Source organism: Bidens hawaiensis, unplaced genomic scaffold (genome assembly GCF_021521415.1).
Source record: "Bidens hawaiensis isolate Kalapana, Puna unplaced genomic scaffold, B.hawaiensis_p1.1 tig00010929_1, whole genome shotgun sequence".
Classification (NCBI taxonomy): Eukaryota; Viridiplantae; Streptophyta; class Magnoliopsida; order Asterales; family Asteraceae; genus Bidens; species Bidens hawaiensis.
Window position 1 is genome coordinate 727,682 of NW_027491846.1, and position 10,321 is coordinate 738,002.

A 10,321-nucleotide genomic window follows, 5' to 3' on the forward strand; every position below is an offset into this window, starting at 1 on the left:
TAGCCCCATACTCAGTTTTTTCGGGCTGACGGTGAACATACCCCTTTGGCCGTAGTCGCAAAATTTCAAACGGGCCACGGGGGAGCTTTAGGGATATCAAATCCATCCGATTCTTTCGTAGGGTCATAACATATTCGATGCGGGTCCCATGGACTGAAATTCTGGTCATTTTGGGTGAATAGACCCATACTCAGTTTTTTCTGCCTGATGGTGAACATACCCCTTTGGCTGTAGTAGCTAAATTTCGAACGGGCCACGGGGGAGGTCTAGGGATATCAAATCGATCCGATTCTTTCGTAAGGTCATAAAATATTCGATGCAGGTTTACAGGACGGAAAATCTGGAAATTTTGGGTGAATAGCCCCATACTTAGTTTTTTCAGGCTGACGGTGAACATACCACTTTGGCCGTAGTAGCAAAATTTCGAACAGGCCACGAGAAAGCTCTAGGGACATCAAATCGATCCGATTCTTTCGTAGGGTCATAACATATTCGATGCAGGTCCCATGGACTGAAAAATCTGGTCATTTTGGGTGAATAGCCCCATACTAAGTTTTTTCTGGCTGACGGTGAACATACCCCTTTGGCCGTAGTAGCAAAATTTCGAACGGGGAACGGAAAAGCTCTAGGGACATCAAATCGATCTGATTCTCTCATACGGTCATAAAATATTCGATGCACGTCTCCATGACGGAAAATCTGGTCATTTTGGGTGAATAGCCCCATACTCAGTTTTTTCGAGCTGACGGTGAACATACCCCTTTGGCCGTAGTAGCTAAATTTCGAAGGGGCCACGGGGGAGCTCTTGGGATATCAAATCGATCCGATTCTTTCGTAGGGTCATTAAATATTCGAAGCAGGTCTCTAGGACAGAAAATCTGGTCAGTTTGGGTGAATAGCCTCATACTAAGTTTTTTCGGACTGACGGTGAACATACCCCTTTGGCCGTAGTAGAAAAATTTCGAACGGGCCACGGGAAAGCTCTAGGGACATCAAATCGATCCGATTCTTGCGTAGGGTCATAACATATTCGATGCAGGTCCCATGGACTGAAAAATCTGGTCATTTTGGGTGAATAGCCCCATACTAAGTTTTTTCTGGCTGACGGTGAACATACCCCTTTGGCCGTAGTAGCAAAATTTCGAACGGGGAACGGAAAAGCTCTAGGGACATCAAATCGATCTGATTCTTTCATACGGTCATAAAATATTCGATGCACGTCTCTAGGACGGAAAATCTGGTCATTTTGGGTGACTAGCCCCATACTCAGTTTTTTCGAGCTGACGGTGAACATACCCCTTTGGCCGTAGTAGCTAAATTTCGAACGGGCCACGGGGGAGCTCTAGGGATATCAAATCGATCCGATTCTTTCGTAGGGTCATAACATATTCGATGCAGGTCCCATGGACTGAAAATGTGGTCATTTTGGATGAATAGCCCCATACTCAGTTTTTCTGGTTGATGATGAACATACCCCTTTGGCCGTAGTAGAAAAATTTCGAACGGGCAACGGAAAAGCTTTAGGGACATCAAATCGATCCGATTCTTTCATACGGTCATAAAATATTCGATGCAGGTCTCCAGGACGGAAAATCTAGTCATTTTGTTTGAATAGCCCCATACTCAGTTTTTTCGGGCTGACGGTGAACATACCCCTTTGGCCGTAGTCGCAAAATTTCAAACGGGCCACGGGGGAGCTTTAGGGATATCAAATCCATCCGATTCTTTCGTAGGGTCATAACATATTCGATGCGGGTCCCATGGACTGAAATTCTGGTCATTTTGGGTGAATAGACCCATACTCAGTTTTTTCTGCCTGATGGTGAACATACCCCTTTGGCTGTAGTAGCTAAATTTCGAACGGGCCACGGGGGAGGTCTAGGGATATCAAATCGATCCGATTCTTTCGTAAGGTCATAAAATATTCGATGCAGGTTTCCAGGACGGAAAATCTGGAAATTTTGGGTGAATACCCCCATACTTAGTTTTTTCAGGCTGACGGTGAACATACCCCTTTGGCCGTAGTAGCAAAATTTCGAACAGGCCACGAGAAAGCTCTAGGGACATCAAATCGATCCGATTCTTTCGTAGGGTCATAACATATTCGATGCAGGTCCCATGGACTGAAAAATCTGGTCATTTTGGGTGAATAGCCCCATACTAAGTTTTTTCTGGCTGACGGTGAACATACCCCTTTGGCCGTAGTAGCAAAATTTCGAACGGGGAACGGAAAAGCTCTAGGGACATCAAATCGATCTGATTCTCTCATACGGTCATAAAATATTCGATGCACGTCTCCATGACGGAAAATCTGGTCATTTTGGGTGAATAGCCCCATACTCAGTTTTTTCGAGCTGACGGTGAACATACCCCTTTGGCCGTAGTAGCTAAATTTCGAAGGGGCCACGGGGGAGCTCTTGGGATATCAAATCGATCCGATTCTTTCGTAGGGTCATTAAATATTCGAAGCAGGTCTCTAGGACAGAAAATCTGGTCAGTTTGGGTGAATAGCCTCATACTAAGTTTTTTCGGACTGACGGTGAACATACCCCTTTGGCCGTAGTAGAAAAATTTCGAACGGGCCACGGGAAAGCTCTAGGGACATCAAATCGATCCGATTCTTGCGTAGGGTCATAACATATTCGATGCAGGTCCCATGGACTGAAAAATCTGGTCATTTTGGGTGAATAGCCCCATACTAAGTTTTTTCTGGCTGACGGTGAACATACCCCTTTGGCCGTAGTAGCAAAATTTCGAACGGGCCACGAGAAAGCTCTAGGGACATCAAATCGATCCGATTCTTTCGTAGGGTCATAACATATTCGATGCAGGTCCCATGGACTGAAAAATCTGGTCATTTTGGGTGAATAGCCCCATACTAAGTTTTTTCTGGCTGACGGTGAACATACCCCTTTGGCCGTAGTAGCAAAATTTCGAACGGGGCACGGAAAAGCTCTAGGGACATCAAATCGATCCGATTCTTTCATACGGTCATAAAATATTCGTTGCAGGTCTCGAGGACGTAAAATCTGGTCATTTTGGGTGAATAGCCCCCTACTCAGTTTTTTCTGGCTGACGGTGAACATACCCCTTTGGCCGTAGTAGCTAAATTTCGAAGGGGCCACGGGGGAGCTCTTGGGATATCAAATCGATCCGATTCTTTCGTAGTGTCATTAAATATTCGAAGCAGGTCTCTAGGACAGAAAATCTGGTCAGTTTGGGTGAATAGCCCCATACTAAGTTTTTTCGGACTGACGGTGAACATACCCCTTTGGCCGTAGTAGCAAAATTTCGAACGGGCCACGGGAAAGCTCTAGGGACATCAAATCGATCCGATTCTTTCGTAGGGTCATAACATATTCGATGCAGGTCCCATGGACTGAAAAATCTGGTCATTTTGGATGAATAGCCCCATACTAAGTTTTTTCTGGCTGACGGTGAACATACCCCTTTAACCGTAGTAGCAAAATTTCGAACGGGCCACGGGAAAGCTCTAGGGACATCAAATCGATCCGATTCTTTCGTAGGGTCATAACATATTCGATGCAGGTCCCATGGACTGAAAAATCTGGTCATTTTGGGTGAATAGCCCCATACTAAGTTTTTTCTGGCTGACGGTGAACATACCCCTTTGGCCGTAGTAGCAAAATTTCGAACGGGGCACGGAAAAGCTCTAGGGACATCAAATCGATCCGATTCTTTCATACGGTCATAAAATATTCGTTGCAGGTCTCGAGGACGTAAAATCTGGTCATTTTGGGTGAATAGCCCCCTACTCAGTTTTTTCGGGCTGACGGTGAACATACCCCTTTGGCCGTAGTAGCTAAATTTCGAAGGGGCCACGGGGGAGCTCTTGGGATATCAAATCGATCCGATTCTTTCGTAGTGTCATTAAATATTCGAAGCAGGTCTCTAGGACAGAAAATCTGGTCAGTTTGGGTGAATAGCCCCATACTAAGTTTTTTCGGACTGACGGTGAACATACCCCTTTGGCCGTAGTAGCAAAATTTCGAACGGGCCACGGGAAAGCTCTAGGGACATCAAATCGATCCGATTCTTTCGTAGGGTCATAACATATTCGATGCAGGTCCCATGGACTGAAAAATCTGGTCATTTTGGATAAATAGCCCCATACTAAGTTTTTTCTAGCTGACGGTGAACATACCCCTTTAACCGTAGTAGCAAAATTTCGAACGGGCCACGGGAAAGCTCTAGGGACATCAAATCGATCCGATTCTTTCGTAGGGTCATAACATATTCGATGCAGGTCCCATGGACTGAAAAATCTGGTCATTTTGGGTGAATAGCCCCATACTAAGTTTTTTCTGGCTGACGGTGAACATACCCATTTGGCCGTAGTAGCAAAATTTCGAACGGGGCACGGAAAAGCTCTAGGGACATCAAATCGATCCGATTCTTTCATACGGTCATAAAATATTCGTTGCAGGTCTCTAGGACGTAAAATCTGGTCATTTTGGGTGAATAGCCCCCTACTCAGTTTTTTCGGGCTGACGGTGAACATACCCCTTTGGCCGTAGTAGCTAAATTTCGAAGGGGCCACGGGGGAGCTCTTGGGATATCAAATCGATCCGATTCTTTCGTAGTGTCATTAAATATTCGAAGCAGGTCTCTAGGACAGAAAATCTGGTCAGTTTGGGTGAATAGCCCCATACTAAGTTTTTTCGGACTGACGGTGAACATACCCCTTTGGCCGTAGTAGCAAAATTTCGAACGGGCCACGGGAAAGCTCTAGGGACATCAAATCGATCCGATTCTTTCGTAGGGTCATAACATATTCGATGCAGGTCCCATGGACTGAAAAATCTTGTCATTTTGGATGAATAGCCCCATACTAAGTTTTTTCTGGCTGACGGTGAACATACCCCTTTAACCGTAGTAGCAAAATTTCGAACGGGCCACGGGAAAGCTCTAGGGACATCAAATCGATCCGATTCTTTCGTAGGGTCATAACATATTCGATGCAGGTCCCATGGACTGAAAAATCTGGTCATTTTGGGTGAATAGCCCCATACTAAGTTTTTTCTGGCTGACGGTGAACATACCCCTTTGGCCGTAGTAGCAAAATTTCGAACGGGGCACGGAAAAGCTCTAGGGACATCAAATCGATCCGATTCTTTCATACGGTCATAAAATATTCGTTGCAGGTCTCGAGGACGTAAAATCTGGTCATTTTGGGTGAATAGCCCCCTACTCAGTTTTTTCGGGCTGACGGTGAACATACCCCTTTGGCCGTAGTAGCTAAATTTCGAAGGGGCCACGGGGGAGCTCTTGGGATATCAAATCGATCCGATTCTTTCGTAGTGTCATTAAATATTCGAAGCAGGTCTCTAGGACAGAAAATCTGGTCAGTTTGGGTGAATAGCCCCATACTAAGTTTTTTCGGACTGACGGTGAACATACCCCTTTGGCCGTAGTAGCAAAATTTCGAACGGGCCACGGGAAAGCTCTAGGGACATCAAATCGATCCGATTCTTTCGTAGGGTCATAACATATTCGATGCAGGTCCCATGGACTGAAAAATCTGGTCATTTTGGATAAATAGCCCCATACTAAGTTTTTTCTAGCTGACGGTGAACATACCCCTTTAACCGTAGTAGCAAAATTTCGAACGGGCCACGGGAAAGCTCTAGGGACATCAAATCGATCCGATTCTTTCGTAGGGTCATAACATATTCGATGCAGGTCCCATGGACTGAAAAATCTGGTCATTTTGGGTGAATAGCCCCATACTAAGTTTTTTCTGGCTGACGGTGAACATACCCATTTGGCCGTAGTAGCAAAATTTCGAACGGGGCACGGAAAAGCTCTAGGGACATCAAATCGATCCGATTCTTTCATACGGTCATAAAATATTCGTTGCAGGTCTCTAGGACGTAAAATCTGGTCATTTTGGGTGAATAGCCCCCTACTCAGTTTTTTCGGGCTGACGGTGAACATACCCCTTTGGCCGTAGTAGCTAAATTTCGAAGGGGCCACGGGGGAGCTCTTGGGATATCAAATCGATCCGATTCTTTCGTAGTGTCATTAAATATTCGAAGCAGGTCTCTAGGACAGAAAATCTGGTCAGTTTGGGTGAATTGCCCCATACTAAGTTTTTTCGGACTGACGGTGAACATACCCCTTTGGCCGTAGTAGCAAAATTTCGAACGGGCCACGGGAAAGCTCTAGGGACATCAAATCGATCCGATTCTTTCGTAGGGTCATAACATATTCGATGCAGGTCCCATGGACTGAAAAATCTGGTCATTTTGGATGAATAGCCCCATACTAAGTTTTTTCTGGCTGACGGTGAACATACCCCTTTGGCCGTAGTAGCAAAATTTCGAACGGGCCACGGGAAAGCTCTAGGTACATCAAATCGATCCGATTCTTTCGTAGGGTTATAACATATTCGATGCAGGTCCCATGGACTGAAAAATCTGGTCATTTTGGGTGAATAGCCCCATACTAAGTTTTTTCTGGCTGACGGTGAACATACCCCTTTGGCCGTAGTAGCAAAATTTCGAACGGGGCACGGAAAAGCTCTAGGGACATCAAATCGATCCGATTCTTTCATACGGTCATAAAATATTCGTTGCAGGTCTCTAGGACGTAAAATCTGGTCATTTTGGGTGAATAGCCCCCTACTCAGTTTTTTCGGGCTGACGGTGAACATACCCCTTTGGCCGTAGTAGCTAAATTTCGAAGGGGCCACGGGGGAGCTCTTGGGATATCAAATCGATCCGATTCTTTCGTAGTGTCATTAAATATTCGAAGCAGGTCTCTAGGACAGAAAATCTGGTCAGTTTGGGTGAATAGCCCCATACTAAGATTTTACGGACTGACGGTGAACATACCCCTTTGGCCGTAGTAGCAAAATTTCGAACGGGCCACGGGAAAGCTCTAGGGACATCAAATCGATCCGATTCTTTCGTAGGGTCATAACATATTCGATGCAGGTCCCATGGGCTGAAAAATCTGGTCATTTTGGATGAATAGCCCCATACTAAGTTTTTTCTGGCTGACGGTGAACATACCCCTTTGGCCGTAGTAGCAAAATTTCGAACGGGCCACGGGAAAGCTCTAGGGACATCAAATCGATCCGATTCTTTCGTAGGGTCATAACATATTCGATGCAGGTCCCATGGACTGAAAAATCTGGTCATTTTGGGTGAATAGCCCCATACTAAGTTTTTTCTGGCTGACGGTGAACATACCCCTTTGGCCGTAGTAGCAAAATTTCGAACGGGGCACGGAAAAGCTCTAGGGACATCAAATCGATCCGATTCTTTCATACGGTCATAAAATATTCGTTGCAGGTCTCTAGGACGTAAAATCTGGTCATTTTGTGTGAATAGCCCCCTACTCAGTTTTTTCGGGCTGACGGTGAACATACCCCTTTGGCCGTAGTAGCTAAATTTCAAACGGGCCACGAAAAAGCTTTAGGGACATCAAATCGATCCAATTCTTTCATACGGTCATAAAATATTTGATGCAGGTCTCCAGGACGGAAAATTTAGTCATTTTGGTTGAATAGCCCCATACTCAGTTTTTTCGGGCTGATGGTGAACATACCCCTTTGGCCGTAGTAGCTAAATTTCGAACGGGCCACAGGGGGAGCTCTAGGGATATCAAATCGATCCGATTCTTTCGTATGGTCATAACATATTCGATGCAGGTCCCATGGACTGAAAATCTGGTTATTTTGGGTGAATAGACCCATACTCAGTTTTTTCTGGTTGATGGTGAACATATCCCTTTGGCCGTAGTAGCAGAATTTCGAACGGGCCACGGAAAAGCTTTAGGGACATCAAATCGATCCGATTCTTTCATACGGTCATAAAATATTCGATGCAGGTCTCCAGGACGGAAAATCTGGTCAGTTTGGGTGAATAGCCCCATACTCAATTTTTTCGGGCTGACGGTGAACATACCCCTTTGGCCGTAGTAGCTAAATTTCGAACGGGCCACGGGGGAGCTCTAGGGATATCAAATCGATCCGATTCTTTCGTAGGGTCATAACATATTCGATTCAGGTCCCATGGACCGAAAAACAGGTCATTTTGGGTGAATAGCCCCAAACTCAGTTTTTTCTGGCTGACGGTGAACATACCCCATTGGCCGTAGTTGCAAAATTTCGAACAGGCCACGGGAAAGCTTTAGGGACATCAAATCGATCCGATTCTTTCGTAGGGTTATAACATATTCGATGCAGGTCCCATGGACTGAAAATGTGGTCATTTTGGGTGAATAGCCCCATACTCAATTTTTTCGGGCTGACGGTGAACATACCCCTTTGGCCGTAGTAGCAAAATTTCGAACGGGCCACGGGAAAAGCTTTAGGGACATCAAATCGATCCGATTCTTTCGTAGGGTCATAACATTTTGATGCAGGTCCCATGGATTGAAAATCTGGTCATTTTGGGTAAATAGCCCCATACTCAGTTTTTTCTGGCTGACGGTGAACATACCCCTTAGGGAGTAGTAGCAAAATTTTGAACGGGACACGGAAAAGCTTTAGGTACATCAAATCGATCCGATTCTTTCATACGGTCATAAAATATTCGATGCAGGTATCCAGGACGGAAAATCTGGTCATTTTGGGTGAATAGCCCCATACTAAGTTTTTTCGGGCTGACGGTGAACGTACCCCTTTGGCCGTTGTAGCTAAATTTCGAACGGGCCACGGGGGAGCTCTAGGGATATCAAATCGATCCGATTATTTCGTAGGGTCATAAAATATACGAATCAGGTCTCCAGGACGGAAAATCTGGTCAGTTTGGGTGAATAGCCCCATACTCAGTTTTTTCTGGCTGACGGTGAACATACCCCTTTGGCCGTAGTAGCAAAATTTCGAACGGGCCACGGGAAAGCTTTAGGGACATCAAATCGATCCGATTCTTTCGTAGGGTCAAAAAATATTCGATGCAAGTATCCAGGACGGAAAATCTGGTTATTTTGGGTGAATAGCCCCATACTAAGTTTTTTCGGGCTGACGGTGAACGTACCCCTTTGGCCGTAGTGGCTAAATTTCGAACGGGCCACGGGGAAGCTCTAGGGATATCAAATCGATCCGATTCTTTCGTAGGGTCATAAAATATTCGAATCAGGTGTCCAGCACGGAAAATCTGGTCAGTTTGGGTGAATAGCCCCATACTTAGTTTTTCCGAGCTGACGGTGAACATACCCCTTTGGCCGTAGTAGAAAAATTTCTAACGGGCCACGGGAAAGCTCTAGGGACATCAAATCGATATGATTCTTTCGTAGGGTCATAACATATTCGATGCAGGTCCCATGGACTGAAAAACTGGTCATTTTGGGTGAATAGCCCCATACTCAGTTTTTTCTTGCTGACGGTGAACATACCCCTTAGGGCGTAGTAGCTAAATTTCTAACGGGCCACGGGGGAGCTCTAGGGATATCAAATCGATCTGATTCTTTCATAGGGTCATAACATAATCAATGCAGATTCCATGGACTGAAAATCTGGTCATTTTGGGGTGAATAGACCTATACTTAGTTTTTTTCTGGCTGATGGTGAACATACCCCTTTGGCCGTAGTAGCAAAATTTCGAACGGGCCACGGAAAAGCTTTATGGACATCAAATCGATCCGATTCTTTCGTAGGGTCATAAAATATTCGATGCAGGTATCCAGGATGGAAAATCTGGTCATTTTGGGTGAATAGCTCCATACTAAGTTTTTTCGGGCTGACGGTGAACGTACCCCTTTGGCCGTTGTAGCTAAATTTCTAACGGGCCACGGGGTAGCTCTAGGGATATCAAATCGATCCGATTCGTTCGTAGGGTCATAAAATATACAAATCAGGTCTCCAGGACGGAAAATCTGGTCATTTTGGTTGAATAGCCCCATACTCAATTTTTTCTGGTTATGGTGAACATACCCGTTTGGACGTAGTAGAAAAATTTCGAACGGGCCACGGGAAAGCTCTAGGGACATCAAATCGATCCGATTCTTTCGTAGGGTCATAACATATTCGATGCAGGTCCCATGGACTGAAAATCTGGTCATTTTGGGTGAATAGCCCCATACTCAGTTTTTTCTGGCTGACGGTGAACATACACTTTTGGCCGTAGTAGCAAAATTTCGAACGGGCCACGGGAAAGCTTTAGGGACATCAAATCGATCCGATTCTTTCGTAGGGTCTTAACATATTCGATGCAGGTCCCATGGATTGAAAATCTGGTCATTTTGGGTGAATAGCCACATACTCAGTTTTTTCTGGCTGACGATGAACATACCCCTTTGGCCGTAGTAGCTAAATTTCGAACGGGCCACGGAAAAGCTCTAGGGACATCAA

The 10,321-nt window shown here is 45.2% G+C and overlaps 1 long non-coding RNA gene across 2 annotated transcripts; it reads left to right on the forward strand.

Moving 5' to 3' along the window:
* The first annotated feature begins 244 nt into the window (after positions 1-244).
* On the forward strand, positions 245-9,474 carry LOC143536850 (uncharacterized). 2 transcript variants are annotated; one of them, XR_013135946.1, is made up of 4 exons: positions 245-372; positions 554-592; positions 1,847-2,024; positions 9,381-9,474. It is a non-coding gene; the product is annotated as an uncharacterized LOC143536850 (long non-coding RNA). The 2 variants fall into 2 exon arrangements; XR_013135947.1 differs by lacking the exon at positions 554-592 and having other exon boundaries at positions 245-412.
* The last annotated feature ends 847 nt before the right edge of the window (positions 9,475-10,321 follow it).